This window comes from Panthera uncia, chromosome B1, assembly GCF_023721935.1.
Source record: "Panthera uncia isolate 11264 chromosome B1, Puncia_PCG_1.0, whole genome shotgun sequence".
NCBI classification, from domain to species: domain Eukaryota; kingdom Metazoa; phylum Chordata; class Mammalia; order Carnivora; family Felidae; genus Panthera; species Panthera uncia.
In genome coordinates, this window is record NC_064811.1 from 140096543 (window position 1) to 140123493 (window position 26951).

Sequence of the window (26951 nt, forward strand, 5' to 3'; positions counted from 1 at the left end):
ATATGGCCTTTTATGTTTATTGTAATCAACAGTCATGATAATTTGCTTTAAATTAATGTAAACAATGAGGCAATGTATATTTTATTTTCAAGTATAAAATAAGACTAAATCTGAAACCTCCAAATTTGATTAAATTTACTCATAAAAGTGGAAAATTTCTATCGTTGCTGTTAATTAAAGTGTTTTCAGGGGCGCCTGGGTGGCTCAGTCGGTTAAGCCTCTGACTTCAGCTCAGGTCATGATCTCGCGGTCCGTGAGTTCGAGCCCTGCAGCGGGCTCTGTGCTGACCGCTCAGAGCCTGGAGCCTGTTTCAGATTCTGTGTCTCCCTCTCTCTCTGACCCTCCCCCATTCATGCTCTGTCTCTCTCTTTCTCAAAAATAAATAAACGTTAAAAAAAATTTTAAAAAAAGTGTTTTCAGAGGTAATAATCTATTCTTCTTCCTGTATTATATTTCAGAGATCATTTGTTGGCAGCCATCCTTTGCTGGTCTTAATTGCTGCATGAAGTAGGCACAACACTTGGTAAAAATTGCTGGATGTATGATTATTCCATGACATAAAGCTAATGGCAATTAGGATGGTTTTGTGCTCATATTTGTAAATTTCCAACTAGTGTTGAAAATAGCTTGAAAACACACATCTCAAATTACTGCCACTGACTTCCTACCTGCAAGTAATGAGGATAGGATGCTAAAAACAGCAGAACCATGAGCAGAGGTGAGATTTTTATTACCTAGGAAGAGAATGCACCATGCAGGTTTTTGTGGTCGGATATAACTGAAATATTTATTGATGATCTGTAATTGGTGTCTATTAGAACAAAACCTGTAAGAGCACCCAAAACCAGAAATGTAAAGAGGCATAAGAAAGACTTAATCTTTTTGGAAGGAATGTTGGAAATTGTAAACAGCTCTTAGTCATCAATCAGATAATAAGATATTCAGTTAAAACAGCAATGCATAAAGAATCATAACTTAGAGCTTCCCATTTCTTCTCCAACAAAATATTAATAAAGACCTATAAATGGATCTCTTTTAACAAGGCATGTACACACACACACACACACACACACACACACACTACTGAGAAGGAAATGAATCTCAGAAGAGTTAAATTACTTATATGTCAATACTAAGATTTGAATCCATCTGTGACAGGCTGTAAAATCCATGTCCCTTATATCTACTACATTATTATATATCTAAATCATTGTAACTTTTTTTAAAAAGAGAGAGAACAAGCAGGGGAGAGGAACAGAGTGGGAGAGGGAGACACAGAGAATTTTAAGCAGGTTCCACGTTCAGCAGGGAACCCGACACGGGGCTCAATCCCATGACCCTAGGATCATGACCTGAGCTGAAATCAAGAGTCAGACGCCCAAATGACTGAGCCACCCAGGTGTCCCTTAACCATTGTAAGTAATCTTATCCACTAGGTATTAAGTGCCTACACTGGCCAATCACCTTCTATTTATAACTTATAATCTATACCACCTATAAGACTGTGATGGTTAGTTTTATGTGTTAACTTGATTGGGCAAAGGGATGCCTAGAGAGCTACTAAAAATATTTCTAGGTGTATTTTTGAAGGTGTTTCTGAAAGAGATTAGCATTTGAATTGTTGACTAAGTAAAGAAGATTATGCCCACCAATCTTCATGGGCACCATTGACTCTTTCAAGGACTGAATAATAATACCAAAAGGTGGATAAAGGGTGAATTTAATCACTGCTTCAACTGGGACATTTGTCTTCTCCTGCTCTTAGACATTGGCACTCTTGGTTCTTAGGCATTTGGGCTGAGACCGAGATTTAGGCAATGGCCTCCTTGGTTCTTAGGCCTCCAGGTTTGGACTGGAGCTATAGCACAGGCTTTCCTGGGGCCCCAGCTTGCATATGGCAGATCATGGAACTTCTCAGCTTCCAAAATTATGTGAGCCAATCTTTCATAATAAACTTATTTCAATATACCCTTCTTTGTATTCCATTGGCTCTATTTTTTTTCAATATATGAAATTTATTGTCAAATTGGTTTCCATACAACACCCAGTGCTCATCCCAAAAGGTTCCCTCCTCAATACCCATCACCCACCCTCCCCTCCCTCCCACCCCCCATCAACCCTCAGTTTGTTCTCAGTTTTTAAGAGTCTCTTATGCTTTGGCTCTCTCCCACTCTAACCTCTTTTTTTTTTTCCTTCCCCTCCCCCATGGGTTTCTGTTAAGTTTCTCAGGATCCACATAAGAGTGAACACATATGGTATCTGTTTTTCTCTGTATGGCTTATTTCACTTAGCATCACACTCTCCAGTTCTATCCACGTTGCTACAAAGGCATTGCTCTATTTTCTAGAGAAATCTGACTAGTAACGAAGTGGACAGTATTATTCTCATTTAATGTACAAGAGAGCTGATTTAAAGGAGTTTAAGTAACCTGAACAATGTTTTATAATTAGAAAGGGCACCACTAAATGCCAGCTCAGTTGTCCCATTGACTATGCGTTGCTTCTCAAGGAACTTGAACTTGGAGAATTTAGTGATGAGTTCTCTCTAAGTTTTCAAAGAAATTAAAAATGATAGCATCTCTAACAAGCAGATTATAATTTATATATATTTTTAAACTGCTCTACAATAAAAATATAAATGAAAACTGTGTCAGTGAAATTATTTGTAAATTCTGTTACTCTTTTGAAAGGAAATTTCTATTACATTTTCAAAATGAATTTAAAATAAAGAATAACTAGAATAACTGAGGAAGTGGACGCTCATTAATACTTAGCTAAGGAAGTATTGAGTAGCTGCATAAAGACCAAAGCCTGAAGCACTTCAATGATTATTCATGCCCTGCAACATTCTGTCAAGAATGAACTAGTTCAAGGGTCATCAGGAGGATATACACATCATTATGGGATCATTTGAATGAAAAAGTTTCACCTTCAATGCGGTGACACAATCGATAATCAATAGAGACAGGGAGTTAAAGCATAGTCACAATGAGAACCACTTAACCTGAGTAATTACCTCTTAATTTCTGAGATAATGATAGAATGGAAGAAAGGAAGCTAAGTCTGCATCAACAATTTCACTTAGACAAGTGTTAACAATTGACATAAGGTTTCTAGGCATGAATTATAGTTATTTTTTTTTCAAAGTAAAACCTGGTCTTTTTCATTAGTGTAGTTTTTCTTTACATGGTTATTTAAACTCGATTAGTGTGTAATACGCTGAATGTCAAAGTCTCAGCATCTATCAGGTTGGTCAGGAATATCTGAAACAGTCTTTGTGTACAATAGGACTTTGTTCAGTGGAATAAGACCTATAACAGCATCAAAATCCAGATGTAAAGGAGGCACAGGTAAGTCTTTTCAGTGCTCCTTCTTCACCTTTTCTGAAGAGGGAAGGTTTGGAAAAAACCTTATTGATTAGCCATTCTCCTTAATCATTTGGCAAAGTTATAACGGGAAATGAATAGCAACCCACAATACAGGTAATTCAGTATTTGTCCCCATAAGGGCAACAAGATATTTATTCCAATAAGCACCATTTATGATGCCTCCTTATTTTTGTTGCCTTCAAATTTTAACTTTTAAGACAAGAGTAGATTTGAACAAATGATTATTTGTATTATTGCTTTTGAGTAAGAATGCTAAACATCATAGTGTCAATTCTACTCATGGAAATATATAGATTTGCCACAATGCCAGTAAAAATAACAACAGATTTTTTTTCATGAAATAAGCCAGGATTATTTTCTTGTACTTAACTGTATATTTTGTTTGTTTTGTTTATTGCAGATTGGGATGTTATGTGTTCATGTATATTCTTTTGCGAATGTAATTTTCTTTTTTTTTTTAATTTTTTTTTAACGTTTATTTATTTTTGAGACAGAGAGAGACAGAGCATGAGTGGGGGAGGGTCAGAGAGAGAGGGAGACACAGAATCCGAAACGGGCCCCAGGCTCTGAGCTGTCAACACAGAGTTTGACGCGGGGCTCCAACTCACAAACCATGAGATCATGACCTGAGCTGAAGTCGGACGCTTAACGGACTGAGCCACCCAGGCGCCCCGCGAATGTAATTTTCTTAATATTGCATCTTTTACCTCACTTAAGGTGAGCACTATATTTTAATGATCCATCCATGTTTTGCTTTCTATACATTTAATCTGTTGCTTTTTTAAAAAAAAATTAAAGTTTATTTATTTTTGAGAAAGAGAGAGACAGAGAATGAGCAGGGGAGGGGCAGAGAGAGCGGGAGACACAGAATCTGAAGAAGGCTCCAGGCCCAGAGCTATCAGCATAGAGCCGGAGGCGGGGCTCAAACCCACAAACCATGAGATCATGACCTGAGCCAAAGTCAGAGGCTCAACCAACTGAGCAACCCAGGCGCCCCTAATCTGTTGCTTAATAATGTTTGCTAATATTTTATGGTGTGCGTAAACCACATTTTACTTATCTGTTCTGCCAATCATAGACAACAACACTGCCTAAAATGTCTGCCTGCCAGATATGATACTATGACAATATTCTAGTACATCTGTACTTAGGTAACTAAGCATTTTTATGTGATATATACCTAAGAGTATAAATTATGATTCATGAGTGTGCCAGGATGTTTTTCAGAATGAATCCCTCAGTCTACATCCCTGTCACTTAAATATTTCTGGAATCCTACCCTTATTTCCATCTCATTATTGTTGATTTTGTTTAGGTCCTAAATTATGGATGCAATGACCTCCAAGTAGGTTTTTCAGTATTCCAGCTTATCTCTTCTAATTAATATCATACCACCCATACCAGTACCAGAATGATCATTCCAAAAGACACATCTGATTATGGTAACTTCTCTTGCCTTCTCTATTTCTGTGGGTTATCTTTGTCGTCAGAATAGAGTCAAAATATTTATATGTATAACTTATTTTACACTTTCTCTCTTCCCTACTGCCTATGCCTCACCACTCACAGCCTCTGCCAAACACAATCAGACACATAAAAGACAATTAACAAAGTCATTGGAAATATCTTGTATTCATAGTTCAGTAAATATTTATTTAGAGATATCATATGCAAGGCAATATGTTTTTTAGAGATATAATAGAGAGCTAGCTGCAGATACTTTGTTTTCTCATAGAATTTGCATTTTAGTTTGGGATATTAACAATAAGCAAATAAACCACCAAATAAAAGAAAATAAATAAAGAATAGCCTAGTGCAAGGCTATATATATCTTCTGTATTACTTTCTTAATATTTTGTACAGCCAAGACCATCTTCCTGGAAATTCCGTTTCTCTTGCTTTCTTTATATTCCCATTGCAAACAGTGTGTGTTTTCTTCCTACTCCATTGAAACTGTCTTTGTTTCCCCACTGCAAAGTGCTTAAGTAAGAGACTTTAAAAGGGTCCATTATTTTCATTGTATATACACATTGAATATAGGCAGGTATGTCATTGAAAAGTTACTTAATAAATATTTTCTGAAGTAATTAGTATATAAGATTATCTATCGATGAGTATATAGTTGTGTAATTTATTATCGATTAATGCTCAGCAATCTGGTGGATATTATAGTGAATGCATAAAACATGAGAACGTATCTTCTTTAGGGAGGCTATAATACACTTGTATAAACAGCTAAAGCTCATGGTACAATATTCTCAGAGGAAAAATATTGTGAAGAAAGAAGAGATAATAGTGCATAACCATATGGGAATGTGCCATAGATCAGCAGGAAATTAGTTGACTGAGCAGAGAATGTACACATGTAGGAATATAAGGAGCATGTTCCAAGGGTGAGAATGTTCAGAATGTTCATTCCTAAGCATGGCATTTGAAAAACACACTAAGATCAATTAAATAAACTTGTACTGAGTACATAGTATGTTCTAAACTAGTATGGATAGTCTCTGTGAATATAATGATAAACCCAAAAGCTAGTGGTGAGACCACTTTGGATTAAGTGGGTAATTCAAGTTGGAGAGGGGGAAGATAGAAAACAGTCTGATTAAGGATAATGGTGATGGATGCTCTTGAAGGCCAAACAAATAAGCACAGCACTGAATTTGTAGGCAATAGACTTGAAGTTGAGACATTTTATATGATACACACATGCAAGAAAAAGCTGACTTGACCACAGTGTGTATGAATATTATTAGCTATCAGCAATTAAAATGAGTGATAGCATCTTACCTCTGTTAGAATGGCTATTATCAAGAAGACAAGGTGTAACAAATATTGGTCAGGATGTGGAGAAAAGGGAACCCTTGTGCATTGTTGGTGGGAATCTAAATGGATACAGCCAGTATAAAAAAAAATAATAGTATGGAGGTTCCTCAAAAAAAAAAATATATATATGTATAACTATCAGTGATACATCAATTCCACTTCTAGATTTATATTTGAAGGAAATGAAATAGCTATATTGAATAGATATCTGCAACCCCATGTTCATTGTATTATTATATACAATAGCCAAGATATGGGAACAACCTGAGTGTCCATTAACAGATGAATGGATAAATAAGATGTGATATATATGTGTGTGTGTATATATATATATATATATATATACATACATATGTATATATATATAATGGAATATAACTCAGGCTTGAAAAAGAAAGACATCCTGCCATTTGCAACAACATGAATGAAATTTGAGTTCATCATACTAAGGGAAACAAGTTAGACAAAATGACAAATACTGTATGATCTTGCTTATATGTGGAATCCATAAAAACAGAACTCATAGAAACAGAAAACATGTGTGTTTCCCAGGGGGAGCTGGTAGGGTATGGGGGAGATACTGGGCAAAGAGTACACACTTCCAGTTGTAAGACAAGTACATCCTGGTGTTGTAATGTACAACATGATGAATATAGTTAACAATATTGTATCATATATTTGAAGTTGCTAAGGCAGTAGATTTTAAAACTTTTTACCACATGCACAAAAAATTATAACTATGTGAGGTGAGAGGTGTGTTAACTAACATTGTGGTAATCATTTTGCATTATATACATATATTGAATCATCATGTTATACACCTTAAACTTATAATATATTATTTGTCAATTATATCTCAATAAAACTGAAGAAGAAAAAACAAAAGAGACAGAGAGAAGTACCAGTTAGGAACCTCTGTTTAGTGATAGGAACTTTTAATATAATGGTGGCAGTGGAAAGACGAAGGAAGACGCAGACGTTAGATATATTTTTAAAAAATTTTAAACGTTTTTATTTATATTTGAGAGAGAGAGAGGGAGGGTCAGAGAGAGATGGAGACAGAATCTAAAGCAGGTTTCAGGCTCCTAGCTGTCAGTACAGAGCCCGACGCGGGGCTAGAACACATGAGCAATGAGATCATGACCCAAACTGCAGTCAGACGCTTAACTGACTGAGCCACCCAGGCGCCCCAGAGATTTTTTATTTTTTATTTTTTTTAACGTTTTTATTTATTTTTGAGACAGAGACAGAGCATGAACGGGGGAGGGTCAGAGAGAGAGGGAGACACAGAATCTGAAACAGGCTCCAGGCTCTGAGCGGTCAGCACAGAGCCCGACGCGGGGCTCGAACTCATGGACCGCGAGATCATGACCTGAGCTGAAGTCGGACGCTTAACCGACTGAGCCACCCAGGCGCCCCATCCCAGAGATTTTTTTAAAACTTTATTTATTTGTTTATTTATTTATTTATTTAGAGAAAGAGAGTGCGAGTGGGGAGTTGGGTGCAGAGAGGGAGACAGAGGATCCCAAGCAGGCTCCTAGCTGTCAGCACAGAGCCTGGGAGTATGGGGGGAAGCACTAGGTTCCATATGAGATCATGACTTGAGTCAAAATCAAGAGTCAGAAACTTAACCTATTGAGCCACCTAGGTGCCCCTGTTAGAGATATTTACTTAAAAATAACAATTTATGCTTGATCGAGTATTAAGTCTAAAGTAAAGAGATGAGCTAAAATGGCTTCAAGTTTTGCATTTTTACTCTAGAAATAGGTACCTGAAATATATATGCAGAGATAACTTTTTTTCCCGTAGGAGAAAATGGTGTGTTTATTTTTATACTTAGTGAGTCGAAATAGAAAAAAAAAATTATAGTTAGTTGAAAATATGTGTGAGGTAAAAAGATACCATAAAAGCAAAATGCCAATACAATTAAAAAGATAGAAGAATATTAGTATTTTTTGCATCATTGGATTAATTATATTTGCTATTGCACCAGAGCTTTTAATTTCATTTTCTACTATCTATAATATGTTTCATGCTCAATTTAGTAAATTTACATACATTATATACAAAACTTGTTTTAATAAAACTATTTGAACAACACTGATCACAAATTGAATTCATTAAATTCTCTTAAAATTTAAATATGCAATAACATATTTATTTTGTCTGATGTTTAAAATTTTCCCAATATTTTACACAATATAAACAATTTAAACATATAAATATACTTAAATTTAAATCCATCCTAAACTATAACATCAGGGCTTTTATCCATGCCATTATTTTTTCTGTTTTGTATTTTATGCCTTCTAAGAACTATTGCAATATTTACATGATATTTTCCAGGGTTATAGTAATCTTAAAGCACCACTCCTCCCCATCCAATCTCCTTTTGGAAAAAAAAATACTTTCAGGCCAGATAAGGTTATAAATCAACTTATTCTTATTTATCACTGACCCTAAATATTTCATGTCTAATTCATGTTATCAAGTTTAGCTTCCTTTTTATGGTAAACTTCCCTTGTTAGATGAGTAAGACTGATAAATCTAATCCTTTTATTTAAGCTTTAGGTCATCACATCATGTTGTTTGCATAACCAATTTATTTATTGTGATGATGCAGCTACCTGACTTATTATCGTTGTTTCAAAAATTACAAGTGCCTTACTAATCTTATGCACAGGTATATCAAGCTCTAGGAGATAAGGAGGTACCTGTGCCTTTAGTTTCACGAGTTAGGGCATTTAACTAATGCATCATATTGAAACACACTATTGAATACTATTCCATTACATGCGTGAATGCTGGTTCCTGACTCAAGACATGGGAAGAGCTGCCTTGCAAAGGGTCTAGTTGGCTTAGGTTGAGTAATAGCATAAACCATAATGCTGGTACTGGATAAGCACTGGCGATAAGTGAAAGTGCTGCTACTCCTGGACCACTTCTAGGTTGTAGAGGGGAGAATGTGTGCTACTTGAGATTATGAATTCATATTTATTTTTCCAACTCTCTATATAGGGTTGATTCCATCTTTATTGTAGGGTTTCATTTCCCAATAAGGCTTCATTCCTATAGTGGCAATCTGAAAATAAATGGGTCAATTGAATGAAAGCTGAGAACAGTGTCAAAGAGTTGGAAACAAACAAACACACTGAACAACAAGGACTGGTTACTGCATTTATTAATTAGTCTCACGTTAAACAGAAGGAAACCAGCAATACTATTGGATTATTACTGTGGACAAAATAAAGTGATGAAGGAAGGATTGGATAGCAAACAAGTGGAGAAGGCTGAACTACACCCTACATTGTCACAGGCAGGGAAGAGAAATACTTAGAGTACTCATGCATATGTCAAAGAAGTCAAGAAGTTGCCAGTAGAGACCATGATGGAAGATTCTGGAGAAGGAGTGCTCAAACCTAACAAATGTGGATATAATGAATTTACAGAAAAATAAGAAGTAATTGGCTTTATAGAATAGGATAGATAAATGTTATACAGAGTCATAATTTTATACAATGTATACAAGTTTTATACAATTATAAAAAAGGAAGTTGGAAAAAACAAATCTTTTGCTTCCTAATTTAATAACAAAGGTGTTGTTAAAGAACAGTGTGTGGTTTAAGGTAGAATGAAGGCATTGTTTAAAAGATAAAGTTTACATGGATTTGCCCCTTTATATATATATTTTAAGCTTATTTGTTTATTCTGAGAGAGAGATAGCGTGCACACAGGGATGGGTAGAGAGAATCCCAAGCAAGCTCTGCACTGTCAGCATGGAGCCCAATGTGGGCCTTGGACTCACCAACCATGAAATCATGACCTGAGCCAAAATCAAGAGTCCAACGCTTAACTGACTGAGCCAGGTACCCAGCCTCTTTAATTAGCAGTAATTTTATGGTCCAAAGTAATCACAAAGAAAAGAACAAGATGGACCGGATCTACAACTGGAGTTAGGCACAGAGTATATCATTGAAGTCCAAAGGATTACCAATCTTAAATATCTCTCCAGCCACCTAAGTGAAGTGGAAATCTAGTAAATGTGGCTTTGATTAGGTTAGTGTACTGGGTATAGTAATGTATTAATAATAACTTTATGTGTCAACTTATTTTTAATCGGATTCACCCTCAGCTTAATATTAAGAGATCAACCAGGTACAACCCATCAGCGGTCATTCAGTTCCCTCAAGGGACCTGTTTAAGAATGTTTGTGATTGTGCTAATTGTATTCAAATTGTATTGGACTGATTGTAAATTTTAATGGACAAATCCCAAAGACCACATGAGCTGTCTTTCAACCTTCTGATTCTAAGAAACGTTGAATAGATCGAAATAGTGAATTCACTTTCCAAATTTGTCCCATGGGGTTGATTAATTATTAGAGGAATCTGAATCATCAAATGATTTATAGCTGCTAGTGGTACAACTAAAACAAAAAAATAAAATAATTCTGTCTGCAGAGTTTAGTTAGGAAAATTGCCTTGTATTCCTTAATTGCATTTTTTTTGCAATGTTATTTGGCACATTGTAGGTACTCATCAATATTTGTTAAAGAAATAAATGCCTCCACGCCAAATTCTTCCTGCTAGTCTTCTGTAACACACAGTAGCCTTATAGTTTCCCGTTTCTCAAATCTCTCTTTCTTTGCAGTGTATTTTATAAACAATACAGAAGCAATTAAGGTGTACAGGAGTTTCTGGCGATGGCACTTTAAATTAATTTGTACATTCTGTGATAGCTAAATTAATAATAGCATTATCCTGGACAAGGAAAGAGTGACCTCTTACTGGAACTTTTCTCTGGCATTGTCATACATTATTGGAAGCTAAGACAATGGAAATAATTAATTTTCCTATCTTCATCTTTCACAAAAACAGTTCTGCTTCAGCCAAATTAGCAAGTTTTAAGTAACTTTCAAGTTTTATAATTAAAACTGTAGTAATCTTGCCTATACTTGCTTTTCAAGATGATTTGAGCTAAGGAAAAGGTCTAGAAATGTATGTCACCTTCAGGGGCACTATGGTGACCTTGTTTGTCCCTATTTTACAGAATTTCTTATATGCAAGATTGCACTTGAATATTTATAGAAAAATAATAAAATACCCTCAGCAGCTTTTTTATCTTCAGGTAGAGTAACTACTCTCTTCTTGTAATATTACCAAACCAGATGGGTATTTAGATGAAAAAAATATCATGGTTAAATATTTACTTATATATCCAATATTTATAACGTACCTCATAGATAATTCTAATGTCTGCTATATCTTTTTTATTGGCCTTTTGGATAACTAAGAATGTTAAATTTGTTTAACATTAAAAAAAATTAACTCTTGATCCCTCTAACTGGCTTCTTCCTCAGTGCTTCCATCTCACTTAGAAGCAACCAGATCCTTCCCAGGGTCGGGCTAAAAACACTGGAGTCATCTTTAACTCCTTCCCTACTTCTCATACCAGTCATCCAAAGTACCAGCCAATCCTGTTGGCTCTGATGTGAAAATAATCTAATATTATACCACATCTCTCCACCTGGAGAAAACACTTGTGAAAGTCACAAATGAGATACGGGCTCACTGAAATACTGACATTTTATCAGAAGCTTATAGAACACTTTACCACCATGCCAACGGGGCTCCACTGTAGTAAGAGTGGATTTTAGCTCCAAGTGCTACAGGGCAGACCACAAATCAAAAACAGTAGAGCAGATAAAGAATGCCTCTGATTGGCTCAGCAGCAGACTGGTTCCAGCTGAGGAAAGAATCAGTAAATTTGAGAATATACCAATAGAAAATTCCCTAACTGAAATGCAAAGAGAAGAAGAAATTAAAAAAAGAAAGAACAAAATATCTAGGAATCATAGGCCAGTTTTAAGAAACAGCATATATATGTGAAATACCGGAAGACAAAGAAAGAAAGAATGAAGCATAAGAAATAATTGGAGTAATAATGGCTATACATTTTATAAAAGTAATGACAGATACCATTTATAGATGCAGGAATCTCAAAGAGTACCAAGCAGGATGAACATCCAAGAATCTACATGTAGGAGTGTCATATTCAAACTGCAGAAAACCAAAAACAATGGGATAATATTGAAAGAATTCAGAAGAGGAACAACAACAACAACAACAAATACCTTGCCTATAAGGAGCAAGGATAAGAATTGCATTAGACTTATCAGAAACCATGCAAGTAAGAGATTTAAGTGAAATATTTAATGTGTTGAAAGAGAAAAGCCTAGAATTCTCTATTCATTATTAACATTTTCCTTCAGAGGTGGTGGAGAAATAAAGACATTGTAGTACAAATAAGCTGAATGAATTTATCACTAGTACACCTGACATAAAATGAATGTGAAGAGTAGTACCTCAGGGAGAAAAAAAAATGTTAAAGAGGCAAATATTATGGGCTGAATATCTGTGTCCCTTCCAAATTCATATTTGAAGTCCTAACCCCCAATGTGATAGTATATGGAATTGGAGTCTTTGCTGGGTAATTAGGTTCACATATGGTCATGAGGGTGGTTCCATCAAGATAGCATTGGTGCCCTTGTGAGAAGAAAAGGACATGTGTGATTGTTCTCTCTCTTCCCCATTAGTCCATATCAAGGAAAGACCACATGAGCACACAGCAAGTAGGTGATTATTCAGATGCCAGGAAGTGGATCTTCACCAGAATCTGAGCTACTGGCCCCTTACTGTTTGACTTCCTAGCTTCCAGAGTGGTGAGAAATTTCTGTTGTTTAAATCACCTAGTCTATAATATTTTGTTATAGCAACCCAGGCAGATTAGGATGGTCAGAAACTCCAGTCTGAAAGGTAATGAAAGAAAGAATTCTGGAGAAGAAATAAATGAAAATAAATAAAATCTGTTTTTTTTCCTTATTCATTGATCTAATAGATAACTTATTTGTGCAATATAAGTAACAATGCCCTGGGTGACAAAAGCTTATGGATAGGTGAAGAGACAGCAATGTTATAAGGATGGAAGAGAAGAATAGGGAGTACTCTGTTTTAAGAAAACTGTGCTACCCGTGAAGCAGAATAGGGCTATCTGAGAGTGGAATGGGTACATGTTGTAAACTTTAAAAAGAAAGCATAATTGATATTTGAAGAGAGAAATGGAATCACGTAAAACTGTATAAATATTTAACTTTAAACCAAAGAAGGCAGAAAACAAGAGAGAGAATGGGGTGCCCAAGTGGCACATTGGTTAAGCATCTGACTTTGGCTCAGGTCATAATCTAATGGTTCCTGAGTTTGAGCCCCACCCTCAATGGGGGAGCCTGTTTGGGATTCTCTCCCTCTCTCACTGTCCTCCCCACGCTTGCTTGTGTGCTCTCTCTCTCTCTCTCTCTTTCAAAAATAAGTGACATTTTGCAGGTACATCATAGCTTAATTTCATACTTAAAATAAAGAGATAAAAATAACAACAATGCATTGGATTGAAAATAATTACAAGCTGGGGTGCCTGGGTGGCTCAGTCGGTTAGGCATCCACCTCTTGATTGCAGCTCAGGTCATGACTATCTCGGGATTCTTGAATTCAAGCACCTCTTCTGGCTCCGGTGATGACAGCTTGGAACCTGCTTTGGATTCTCTCTCTGCCCCTTCCTGACTGGCAAGAGAATGTGTTCTCTCTCTCTCTCTCTCTCTCTCTCTCTCTCTCTCAAAAAAAAATTACAAACAAAATAGATGTTCTGATAATAGATGGCACAACTCTATCAGTAACCATTCTAAATGTAAATGCTCTAGACATACAAATAAAAACACAAAATATAAAGAGGTGAGAGCCAAGTGAACTGAAACTTTTGGGGAAAGTCTTCTCGGCTTTCTTAGGCCCAGCTTTTCAATGAACTCTTAGTTTGTAAGCACTTTCTGACGTTTGTCCTCTGGTCTTTCGTTGTTTTGTGATTCCCTAAGTGATATGATTCCAATATATTCCCATATGGCTTACTTAACCTGAAGTCTATTTCTGTATTTTCTGTGATGATTCCTATCTGAAATAATTTTTGTGTCCATCCTGGTCTGTGGTAAACATAAGCTGACACATTAGAGAAAAAAAAATTTCCCCATAAACAAAATTCTGACTTTAACAATGCATGTTAAGGCACGCTTTATTTTGATTGTGTCTCTGTAATGTAGTCTCGTATTTGGGGATAAAATTCAATTTAGTAAAAACAATTGTTTGTTAATCCAACTTGATCTTTCAGTTATACTGGCAATTTTTTTTTTCTTTAGGATTACAGTAAAACTCATTTTCTTGGTGGTAGATTTTCAGTGCTAATGAGAATGAAAGTTAGATAGGAAAAAGAAAATAAGCCACTTTATGAGGTGAGGTAGCAATTAACCTGTAAAAAAGGTAGCAGCAAATTTATAAAGAGATTTATGGTTGAGATCCAATCATGAACTACTCATCAAATGATGCCAGCAAAACAACTCAAAAACTCACAGAGAACAAAAAAAAATCACTCAATAAATTAAAATACAAATCAAGGCAATATAAATAATATAAAACACTTCACAACAGGTCTTCTGGGAAGACACGTTGAATAAAATGATGTTATTAAGGCTTTTTCATTTTAATCACAGATATGTTGCTGTCTACAGTTTAGACTAAGCCAAGCTTGAATATTGGTAAATTGAATGTTTTATGGCTAAACGTACTGAAACTTTAAAATAATTATAATTTGATGGGTTTTCAGTTTGTTGAAACCGTTGGCCATTTGAAGCAAGTTAACACATCCTTTTTCTCATTAAGATCTTGTTGACCCTAGTTCACAGCTCAGTACAAAGCAGGCAGTTTGAATCAATTTGACTGATTGTTGTTGTTACAAAAGTAAGGACATAATTTTATAGCTGCTCTTATTCCTGACTTACAATCAAAGCAAGAGTTCACTTTAAAAACTATGGGGCAACCGTTTTGTTTTCTAATTAAAATGCTAGACTTACAAGTTTATAGATTTTAAATGAAGCTATTTACATTCATAAAGAAGGATATCTCTCTGAACCAAATTAACATTAGTGCAACCAGGGGAGGGTTAGTCTACTACAGACATTTGAGGATTTTAAGACAATTGTTAATATTGCTTCTCTCTAAAATTACCTTAAAGGGGTGGTTATCAGATTGCAGAAAGCCACAACAACAAAAAGATGTTAGGTGGAAACTAGACAAGAGCAGTGGAAGAAATGCCCAGAGGCCGAGTCTCAAGTCCTTGAAGGGGAATGTTAGAGACTCAAGTTGGAAGCAAGGACGGTGAAAAATAAGCCACATTAAAAACCCAAGCGCACAACATCCTCACTTTGTGGCTCCCAAGACCTTGGACCTGACAGATCAAGAACCACAGATAGGGAACATGTATGTGCTCTCCTCTTCCACCTCTGCCCCAGGGTAACCCCTAGACTCATTGTAATGCCTTTATGTTGGGGGTACACTACCCCCCTCCCATGGAGAAAGGCTGCCATGATGGTTCAGGTACAAACTTCTTAGGCTCAAAAACTCCTCCTCCCAATCTGTGGGAGGACTTTCCCAAAGGATTGGAAGCAGCCTCATTAGAGACCACCCACTTTATGTCACAGCTCCTTCAGTCCTGAGAGAGAGGCAACAAATAGCCAATCCCAAAATAACAGGGGGTTCCACTTCCCAGAACCTACCTGCTTTCCTACCTTGAGAGTGTGCTTTCCCTTTAGCAAATGGCACTGTGCTTGGTACTTTCCTTTTTATATTTCCTTGTCTATATTCGAGTGTGGATCCTCAGTAAATATTTTTGTGGGGAATGCAAAGATTTAGACCTCCATTTACACAATGCAGACTCTTCCACCGGTAACAGTATTACATTTCTCTGGGGAACTTGAGTTCTTGAGATAACTTGTTCTTTCCTTGATAATTTAGTTTAATATTGGTGGGCTATGCAATAAGAGTCAAATGACCTTTATATATTAATGCAGTTTGTATATAATTTAATTAAAATAGTAAATACGAGCTTTTTAGTGACACTTATTGGAAGAGAATTTAAAAACTTTTTTTGAAAATGTTTATTTTTGAGAGAGAGAGAGAGTGTGTGTGTGCTTGCGGGAGAGGGGCAGAGAGAGGGGGAGAATCTGAAGCAGGCTCTAGGCTCTGAGCTGTCAGCACAGAACCTAACATGGGGCAAACTCACGGACTAGGAAATCATGACCTTAGCCAAAGTCTGACACAACTGACTGAGCCACCCAGGTGCCCCTGAAGAGACATTTTTAAAAGATACATTTTTATCTTTGTACAGAAATTGAAATGGGTGCTTCTTTATTTCCAGGGACTGAATAATGTAAGTGTTTATCATTCAATGACTATACCTTTTATTTATAGCTATAATACAGAAAGTACATTATATAAATCTCAAGGCTCCTAAGCTTCTGTGCACAAAAAGAATAGAGTATTTAGAGCATAATTCAACTACTGCCAGCCCTTATTTCATTTCCTAAGCTTTCCGACCAAATTAGAGTGTTGGACAAGTTTATAGCCTGTGACTTTCTTTTCTGGGTTAAAAATGGTTTGGACATTTAATAAGTTATTGTGCCCTACAATTCCAACTATTTTCTATTGTGATTTTTTTCTTACAATGATACAATGTTACATATATGTATATATAATAATGTATAATATTATATGTAATACATAATACAAATTATAATATATACTAAATATAAAAGACAATAATATCATATATTTTGCATAATATTATATAATATACAAACATAATAATATTAAATATGTACACACACAAAAATCAGAGACTACGAAGTTCATTATCTTTTTTACTTCCTTACATTCTTTAATTTTGCTGTTTAAACATATATTCATATATCATTTACTATTCATTTTGTATTTGCTTTAACATTTACTCAGAACTTTCATTGTCTTTCTTTCACTATTTGGTTAACATTTGGTTACTATTCGGCCATCAAGCCACCCGAGTACAAATCACTCAATTTATACTATATAAAAACCAAGTTTTGTCTTACATGAATAAATTTGGCACCAACTGACAAGTAGCATAAAGTTACCTCTCCAGTTAGCTATTTGGTGGGAGTCACCCCATGTTTTTTCTTTCATGTTTGACTTTTTCAGATGCTATGAAAATTAATACTTCATTAATCTGGTATAAATTAGGGAAGAAAGCATTCCATCCATCTATATGGGTTTTCTAGTCTTGAATTAACAGCATATGTCTTTTCTGAATTATGAAATATTTCCAATTCAAACATAACTTACAAGTTCACTACCTAGCTAGCTCAACTACAAACTTTATACCTTAATTTTGAAAGCGAACACTTTCAGTGAACTGTGAGAAATGAAGAGAGGGAAAGTTACTTGGAAAATAACCACTGGAGACATTTTGTGTGTGCCATTTATTGATTTATTTTTTTTAGTTTATTTTTATTTATCAAGAGAAAGAGAGAGAGCAAGCATGGATGGGGCAGAGACAGAGGAGACAGAATCCCAAGCAGGATCCGCACTGTCAGTGCAGAGCAGGAAGTGGGGAACGAACTCACAAACTGTGAGATATGATGTGAGCCAGTCAATAGACATTTAACTGACTGAACCATCCAGGCGCCCCTGTGTGTGTTTAGTATAAAATTGCATGTACTAAAAATGTATTTCGTATAATATTCTATCCCTGTTATGAAGGGAATTTTCAAAAAAGCAACTTCTCTCTCAGAAAAGCATTTGTTAACAGGGCATAAATAAATAAATAAATAAATAAATAAATACATAAATAAATAAAACCTTTTCTTTTGTCGTTCATTAGTTTCTTCTGAAATTCATTTGCAAGAAGGTCTTAATTAAAATGGCCAGTTTCTTAAAGGATCATGTTTTCTGCAAACTTTACAGTGAACAGGAAAAAAGAAAAGAAAGAAAAGAAGTGAGGGAGAGAAAAAGGGAGAGATGGAAGGAGGGAGGGAAGGCAAGAGGGAGGAAGGAAAAAAGGACAGAAGGAAGGAAGGGAACGTAAGGAGGGGAAAAGGGATGGACAATAAGAGAAGCAGCTTATACTCATAACTGTTAAAAAAATTCTGGGTCATTTATCCAACTTGAAATTTAACAATGTCTGATTTTATCAGAAAGATCTGAAATGAAAAGAAACTATCATTTCTTTTTTTTTTTTAAGAAACTTTAAAAATGTTTGTTCATTTTCTTTGAAAGACAGAGAGAGAGCACACAAGCAGAGAGAGAGGTGGAGAGAGAAAATCCCAAGCAGGCTCCACACTGTCAGTACAGAGCCTAACGCAGGGCTCCAACTCACGACTATGAGATCATTACCTGAGCTGAAATCAAGAATTGGTTGCTTAACAACTGAGTCATCCAGGCCCCCTGAAACTATCATTTCTTATTTAATTACATATATTTTTTGAATGAATGAATTTGAATGTGTGTGTGTGTGTGTGTGTGTGTGTGTGTGAATGTGAGTGTGAGTGTGAATATGTGTGTACTTAGTTATTTATTTTGAGGTAAAATCTAGATATAGATTAAGGAACTTAATATATACCTTAATAACCTTATAGATTAAGGTTACTTAAGATCTTAAGTGTACGATTTGATGAGGGTTTTTTTAAAACTTTTATTTGCATTTACTTTATGTAGTATACTCCTGGGCCATACTTTCTGTCTTTTCAATTTCTTCTATGATATCTTCTTTCTTCTGTGCAGCCTCTTCTGATTTAGGAACAATCTACTCTTTTTCAGTTAAGTCTCATCCCAATGTGGTAGAACGATCTCATGTATGGATTAATCTGGCTATGAGCCCTGTAAATTCTACACTGTATCTTGGGGGGCTTTGTTCACCCGGATGTGAAAGTTTAGAAGTAGGTTCTTAATGACCAGAGACCCAATGACCCTTAAATTCAGCATTACTTTCTGTATATTTAAGTATGTGCAATAAAAATTCAACACTCTTTTTGGGCCACCTACCCTGTGCCCAGTCCCAGTGTTTGGTTGAGGCACACCAACAAATTCCACTACTGTTGCAACAAAATGGCACACATTGCTTCTGCAAAGTGACCTCCTTCAGATACCTGGTGGCTTTTCAGATGCATATCTTTGAGAGCCTGGACAATTTCACATGTGCTCTTAAATTGAACATGAAGATTTGAACCTCTTGATTTGCTTGACTTTGAAGGGTTTTGTGGGTCTAGTGAACAGTGAGCTATTTTCAGAGATCACCTTAGGTCGCTTACAGGAAGAGCCAATTTGATAATATTTGAGAAATATATAAACTGATATAACCAATATCAAAATCAAAACCTAGAAAGAACATTTTTACCACGTCAGGTATTTCCTCAGTGCTTCTTTCTAGCAATCTCTGCTCCTCATAGGAAGCCAGTGTTCTGATTTCTATCACCATAGTTTAATTTTATCCGTTTTTAGACTTTATACAAAAGAAATCACACAGAATGTATTCTTATATAAGAAGACTCTTATATAAGAGTACTCTTCTGTTTCGTTTTTTAAATTTAGCTCTGTTGTTTATTTTTTATTTTTTTAAGTTTTTATTTATTTATTTTGAAAGAGCAAAGAAGTGCAAGCTCTCTTTCTCTCTCTGGGGAGAGGGACAGAGAGAGAGAATCCCAAGCAGGCTCTGCACCCTCTGCACAAAGCCCGATGCAGGGCTTGAACTCACGAACTGTAAGATCATGATCCGAGTTGAAACCAAAAGTCAGACACTTATCCAACTGAGCCACCCAGGCTCCCCAATGCTGTCAGCTTTGTAAATCAATCAATTGGCCAAACTTTGATTAGTTTATTTCTGGATTTTCAATTTTGTCCTGTTGATCATTATGCTTTAACTAGACCAAAGCTATATTGGATTGTCTTAATTTTGGAATTTAGATCAAGTCTGCCAACTTCACTGATCTTTTTAAAGATCATTTTGGCTATTCTAGATCTTTTGTATTTCCATATGCATTTTAGAGTTAGTGTCACCATTTATTAAGTTTTGGTGCAGTGATTTTGTAAGTGATTTTAAAGAATCTACAGATTAATTTGGAGAAATTTTACACCTTAACAGTACTCAGTCTGTCAATCCATGATCAAACTAAGAATTAAAGAAAACATCCTCTGATTAATAAAGAACATGTACCCCCTCACACACACAAACAAACAAAAACTAGAGCTAATGGCTTGCTTAATAGTCAAATTTTAAAAAATACATATGTCTTGGAATAGGCTTTGGGTTCTTGCTGATATATCAGCGAGAACCCTGATATAGAGTATTAGATTGCTTGCCTGACAAAAGCAATTTTAAGGATAGACAAAGCATATGAGGTAAACATTTAGGTTCTAAAAAATAGTGCAATATTGTAATATTTGTGAAAATAAAAAACTAAGAGGTGGATCCCACGATTGCCTTGGTTTCCTACTTGGGGTCCCTTCTTGTCACAACACAGGGGGACATAGCCCAAAGAAGCAGATGTCTCACTGAGGAAGTACAGATAATCCATTCCAGGTTGTGAAGGCAACTGAACTTTAGAGAGTAATTTATCAGAGAAAAGGGTCTGGAAAGAAGTTAGGAAGAGGGCGCAGAAGTCTTCATTAGATTCCCCTATGGACTTTGGAAAATGTAAAAGGCTGAGATGCCAGGAGGACATTTAATGCTTGAAATGTTGAAATTCTGGCCTAGCCAGAAAGAAGACTTTTCACTCAGCAGCTCATATATTGAGTGGAGACACATGAAAACAAAATCCATGCCTAAAAATGAGGCTAATGCCCTGGAATACAAGCCCAGCTAATCCAGTAAAAAATGATAGAAACTGAAGTTAAAGAGGGAGTCCTTAAAAGAATCCAGACAAAAAGAAAATGTTTATGTAGAAAACAATATAAGCGGTGATTGATTTCCCATGAGAAATAATGGATGTCCAAAAAATATGGATATATTTTAAATGCTAGACTAAAAAAGAATCTGTTAGGCAGAATTCTATATTCTTTTAAAAAATCCATGAAGAATGAGAGTAAAACAAAGAAAACTTCAGGTAAATGAAAGCTGACTGAATCATCAGCAACACATATACAATACGAGAAAATAATATAAGAAGTTCTCCAGGCTGTTGGGACATGGCATGACATGTTAATCTGAATATAGAGAAAAAAATGAAGAATATTGTAAACGATACATACATATAAATCTACTAGAATAAATAAGTATAGCAGCATTATATATAAGGTCAATATTCAAAAATAATTTCTCTAAAACACACATGCAGGGGCGCCTGGGTGGCTCAGTCGGTTGAGCGGCCGACTTCGGCTCAGGTCATGATCTCACGGTCCGTGAGTTCGAGCCCCGCGTCGGGCTCTGTGCTGACCGCTCAGAGCCTGGAGCCTGTTTCAGATTCTGTGTCTCCCTCTCTCTCTGACCCTCCCCCGTTCATGCTCTCTCTCTGTCTCAAAAATAAATAAATGTTAAAAAAAAAAAATTAAAAAAAAAATAAATAAATAAAACACACATGCATTTTTTTTGTTTTTACTGGAAACTTCACAACATTGATGAGAAAAACCAAATGAGACCTATAGAATTGTGTGTGTGTGTATGTGTGTGTATATATATATATATATATATATATCCCATGTTCCTAATTTGGAAGACTCCATATTGTTAAGGAGTCACTTCTCCCCAGACTGATCTATAGATTCAATACAATCCCAATCAAATTATAACAAAATGTTTTGGGGAGAAGAAATAAACAAAATTATTCTAAAATTTACATTGAATAGCAAGTTAACCAGAGTACTCAAAACTATTTAGAAAAGAGAAGAAAAAGTTGGGGGAGTCACTCCAGCTGATTTCAAGACTTACTGTCAAATCCCAGTAATAAAGACAGCATAATATTGGCAAAATGAATGCATAAATTTGACTCAAGTGAATACAGCCAGAAACAAGTTACAAAGGGTCATAAAAAGTGTGGGTTGAAGAAATTTTCCATATCTCAACTGTGGAAGTGGTTCCCTTACTGAATACATTTGCCATATTCTTCGAACTGTACATCTAAAAAGAGTGAACTTTACCCACCAACAAATTTTATCTCAATAGATATAATTTTTAAAGATACACACTTGTTATAGTTGATATCTTTTTGTTTCTACTGACATTACTCTCATAATCTATAAAACAACTTGAAGTTGGCATGAACACTAACTCCAAATCCTCACAAATAATAAAAATATCACACTACAAAACAAGTTACTTTTCAATATTGTTGTGGATGTTGAATCAGTATTAATGTTTAATTGATTGGTACTAAATATGGAATTTGAAATTCAAAAATGTTATTTCCTGGGGCGCCTGGGTTGCTCAGTTGGTTGAGCATCTGACTTTGGCTCAAGTCACGGTCTCGCAGTCTGAGTTCAAGCTCCATGTCGGACTCTGTACTGACAGCTCAAAACCTGGAGCCTGCTTCGGGTTCTGTTTCTCCATCTCTTTCTGCCCCTCCCCTGCTCATAGTCTGTTTGTCTCTCTCTGTCTAAAAAATAAATAAACATTAAAAAAATCAATCTGGTATATCTTTATTTTATCAGTATTTGGAAGGACTTTCCTCTGTTTTTTAATCTTTGTTTTTTAATCTTCCTTTGTTTTTTAATCTTCTTTATCACATTTTCCCCATTTTCCATTTATTTCCAGGTCTATCATTATTACCTCTTCATCTCATTTTCCTGTTTATTCTGATTATATTTTCTTAACATCTTAAGTTGAATATTATACTCAGTTTTCCATATTTTCTAATATAAACATGAATTGTATAATCTTTCTAAATATTTTTTAGTTGGTCCCTAAATTATCATATGTGGTATTTTACTTACTCTTAAGCAGTTTATTTCATCTCATTTGATTTTTTATTAATTTTTTAAAATGTTTTTTTATTTTTGAGAGACAGAGAGAGACAGAGCATGATCGGGAGAGGGGTGGAGAGCGAGGGAGACACAGAATCCGAAGAGGCTCTAAGCTCTGAGCTGTCAGCACGGAGCTCGACGCAGGGCTAGAACTCACGAACAGCTAGATCATGACCTGAGCTGAGGTCAGTCGCTTAACTGACTGAGCCACCCAGGCGCCCCTATTTCATTTTATTTTTCAAGCATTTTAACTTTACATTTCAATTTCATTCATGCCCCATCAGTTATTTTGAGCTGATTTAAAATTCACAAACATATAGATTATTTTGACCTTATTTGACCTTATGTCAAATGACCTTATGTTAAATGACCATATTTGACCTTATGTATCTAACCTAATTATACGTTGGTCATAGAACATGGCCTATTTAACGTCAGTTATTTGTTGCAATTTAATTATGGCCTAGAGAAATAGAGAATAGAGAAAGATTCACAGTTAAACTTGTTAAAATAAAGATTCTGACTCATTGGTCTAGGGATGAGCCTAAGAATGTACATTTAGGCACAGATATGTGGTACACAAAATTATTACAAAAATATATATCCAATATCAGGAAGAAGTGCCTTCAATCTTACACAGCATAAAATTAAAACCTGCATATCAAACTGGCCTAAAGAATCAAGATAACTCTCCCATGCTAATGAATATAAGTTTTCAAATGACCCTGACTCCATATTTTCAGATTCTTGGCTTTATTTGTGAATACAAGACAATGAACAGATATTTTGCATTGGATGACCTGACAAAGTATGTTTCTTTTAACATATCTGTGCTCTGGGGATCAGATCTGGGAGGACAGGACTGAATAGAAAATAATGTTCCCCCAAAGACAGTAATATACTTAAGATATACTTATAATATACTGTATTATATACTATACTTATAATATAGTAATATAATATACTTATACAGGAAATATTCCTATCCTCATAATTATGTTCCTCAGGTAAAAAAAAAAAAATGACATAGGTCTACTGGTTCCTGATAACAAGGGTGAACTACCTAAACTGACATTTTCTTCTGATAGGGTGCCACAGAACTAAAAAAGAAGATGATGAGTCTGAAAAATCCAGCGTAAAATCTCAGGTAGTTGGTGGCTGATGAAAGGTGATTGGGTCACAAGGAATGGGGAAATTTTTGACATAAAGGAAGAGAGGCGAAAGTTTTACAAATGCGAAATATTTTGGAATTGAAGATTTTAGCAAAAGCACTTTTCCTCCTGTCCACGTTTTCTTGGGAGAAGCATCGCCTGCTGAGTCGCCTGGGCAACGGAACGCAGCAGGATCAGCATCTCGGTGCTGACAGTAAGGTCAACGGTATCAAGGGGCCTGAGGGTAGCGAACAGGGACAAGCATCAGCCGTAGGCAGATCAACAGATCCTCTCTGCACGCGCCTCCACAGTGGGTTTGAAAACAGGAAGCAGGCGGGACCAAAGCTATCTTTTAATGTCTTTTCATTCCCAGCCTGCCTCTGGTTTCCTTCTTACGCCACACAAACAGGAGGGATAGGATCTGGGCTTCAGCATCGCCCTCTGAACGGACGCAACTAACCTTAGACACTCATGGAAAAATCAGAGAAACATCTCAGAACTGCAACTCCCTAATGGTGAAAAGAAGAGCTGATTAACTGGTACCAGATGAAGCTAAACTATAAATGCTTATATCTGCATGTTTTGAAATTGTAAAAGGGAAGGTTTTCTTTCCTCCTAATTCCTCCAATAACTCACCAATAGTTCCTTCCAAAACTTACAAAGAACTCATTTCTTGACTTTGTATTTCCTTGCCTAGGTTTTGCTGTACTTGTATATTGTTCTCCTATGGCTACAAACATCTTAAAATCTCTTCTTCCGATAAAGCCTTCCCTACATTCCATATTTTTCTAGAGATACTAAGGTCCTACCTTCTCTCTTATCTCTTAAGATTTTTGAGACAGGAGCTAACATAGAATTTCTGTATTACTTCACTCTAAGCAACCTGGCTCCCCCCCCCCCAAATTAGAATCATTAACCCAAAATTCCATCCCATTGCCAAATCCAACAGAAAATGTATACACAGCTCTTAATTTATTTGGCTTATGAAAGTGTTCAATACATGAATATTCTTAAAGCTTCCTCATTTTTCACTTGACACTTTCTTCCTTTAAAAATTTTTTTTCAACATTTATCTATTTTTTGAGAAACAGAGTGAGTCAAAGCGTGAGTGGGGGAGGGACAGAGAGAGAAGGTGACACAGAATCTGAAGCAGGCTCCAAGCTCTGAGCAAGTGGTCAGCACAGAGCCTGATGTGGGGCTCAAACCCACAAACTGTGAGATCGTGACCTGAGCCGAAGTTGGACGCTCAACCGACTGAACCACCCAGGTGCCCTTTTAAAAATTTTTTTTTAACATTTATTTTTGAAAGACAAAGAGAGACAGAGTACTAGTGGAAGAGGGGCAGAGAGAGACACACACACACACACACATAATCTGAAACAGGCTCTCAGCTCTGAGTTGTCAGCACAGAGCCTGATGAGGGGGTTCGAGCCCAAGGGGCCGTGAGACCATGACCTGAGCTGAAGTTGGGCGCTTAACCGACTGAGCCACCCAGGGGCCCCAACACTTTCTTCTGACTTTTATATTCTGTTTGTGAGACATCATTTAATGATGGCTTTGTTTTGTTTTGTTTTGTTTTTTAGTTTCCGTGCTTGGATCCCCATACTCTAAAATATACTCTACAAACTAACTTTGGACATATCTCCTAGGTCTTCGGACTCAGATCTTATCTAAAATTGATGACATGAAAATCCTTATCTCCAATTCAAATCTCTTTCATGAGCCTCAGATTGATATTTCTAATTTTTCTCCTGAGCATCTTCCCTCAAATATTTAATACACATCTCAAATTCTACAAATCCATATCCAAACGCATTGCTTATTTAATTTCCCCTTCTCTGCAAAATGACGCCCTTTTCTCTTTAGGATCTCTCTCTCTCTCAAAAAAAATACCATCCCCTTTTATGCAGCCACTCTAACCATTTAGGGTTTTTTTTCTGGGTGTCTTCGTCTTTTCCAGCTCTCCACATCAAACAGACTATCAGAATCTCCATTTATATTCACTTACTATCTTGTAAAAACTCTCCCTACTCTCCGTATTGTTCATTTTTTTTAACCTAAAAACTTCCATGTTGTCTATCTCTAATCATGTCCCTGTATTCTTATTTAAAATTTCTAGCCAGTTAATCTTTCTAAAGAAAGATCATGTCAGTTGCATTCTTCACTTTTTTAGTGTATTAAGAAAAATTTGCTGAACCAGACAGCAAAAAGCTCTTCATGGCCCCTCTGCTGATTCTGCCACATTTGGGAAACAGGGCAGTGGAATACTCAGTAGTTTTCTATTTCTCAACGCAGGGACTATTTTCTGATATTTAAGTTTTATGACTATGAAGTAACTTTTAGGGTTCATTCTGCTGGATGGAGAATTCTGTCACTTATATTATTTCATCATATTTTATTGGAAGCACATCTTCCACTTGGTTGCTCGGGCAGCAGGGAGCAATGAAACCTATTTGTCATCGTCTTACTTTTCATTTCAAATCCTTAAGTAGCTCTTTAGACCAATGGTCTAAACTATAATGACTCAATTTTAGAAAGCTCTTATGCTAATTTAAAGTAATTGGAATTGAAATGCTTTACATTTTTTAAATTAAAATAAATGATGAGACCACTTCATATAAAATAGTTTCAACTATTGCTTTTGGAAAAAAGCTAGCACATTTCTCCTTCACATTCATAGCTTTCGGACAATTATATATTTTTTCATTTGTCTTTATTAGCTTAAATAAA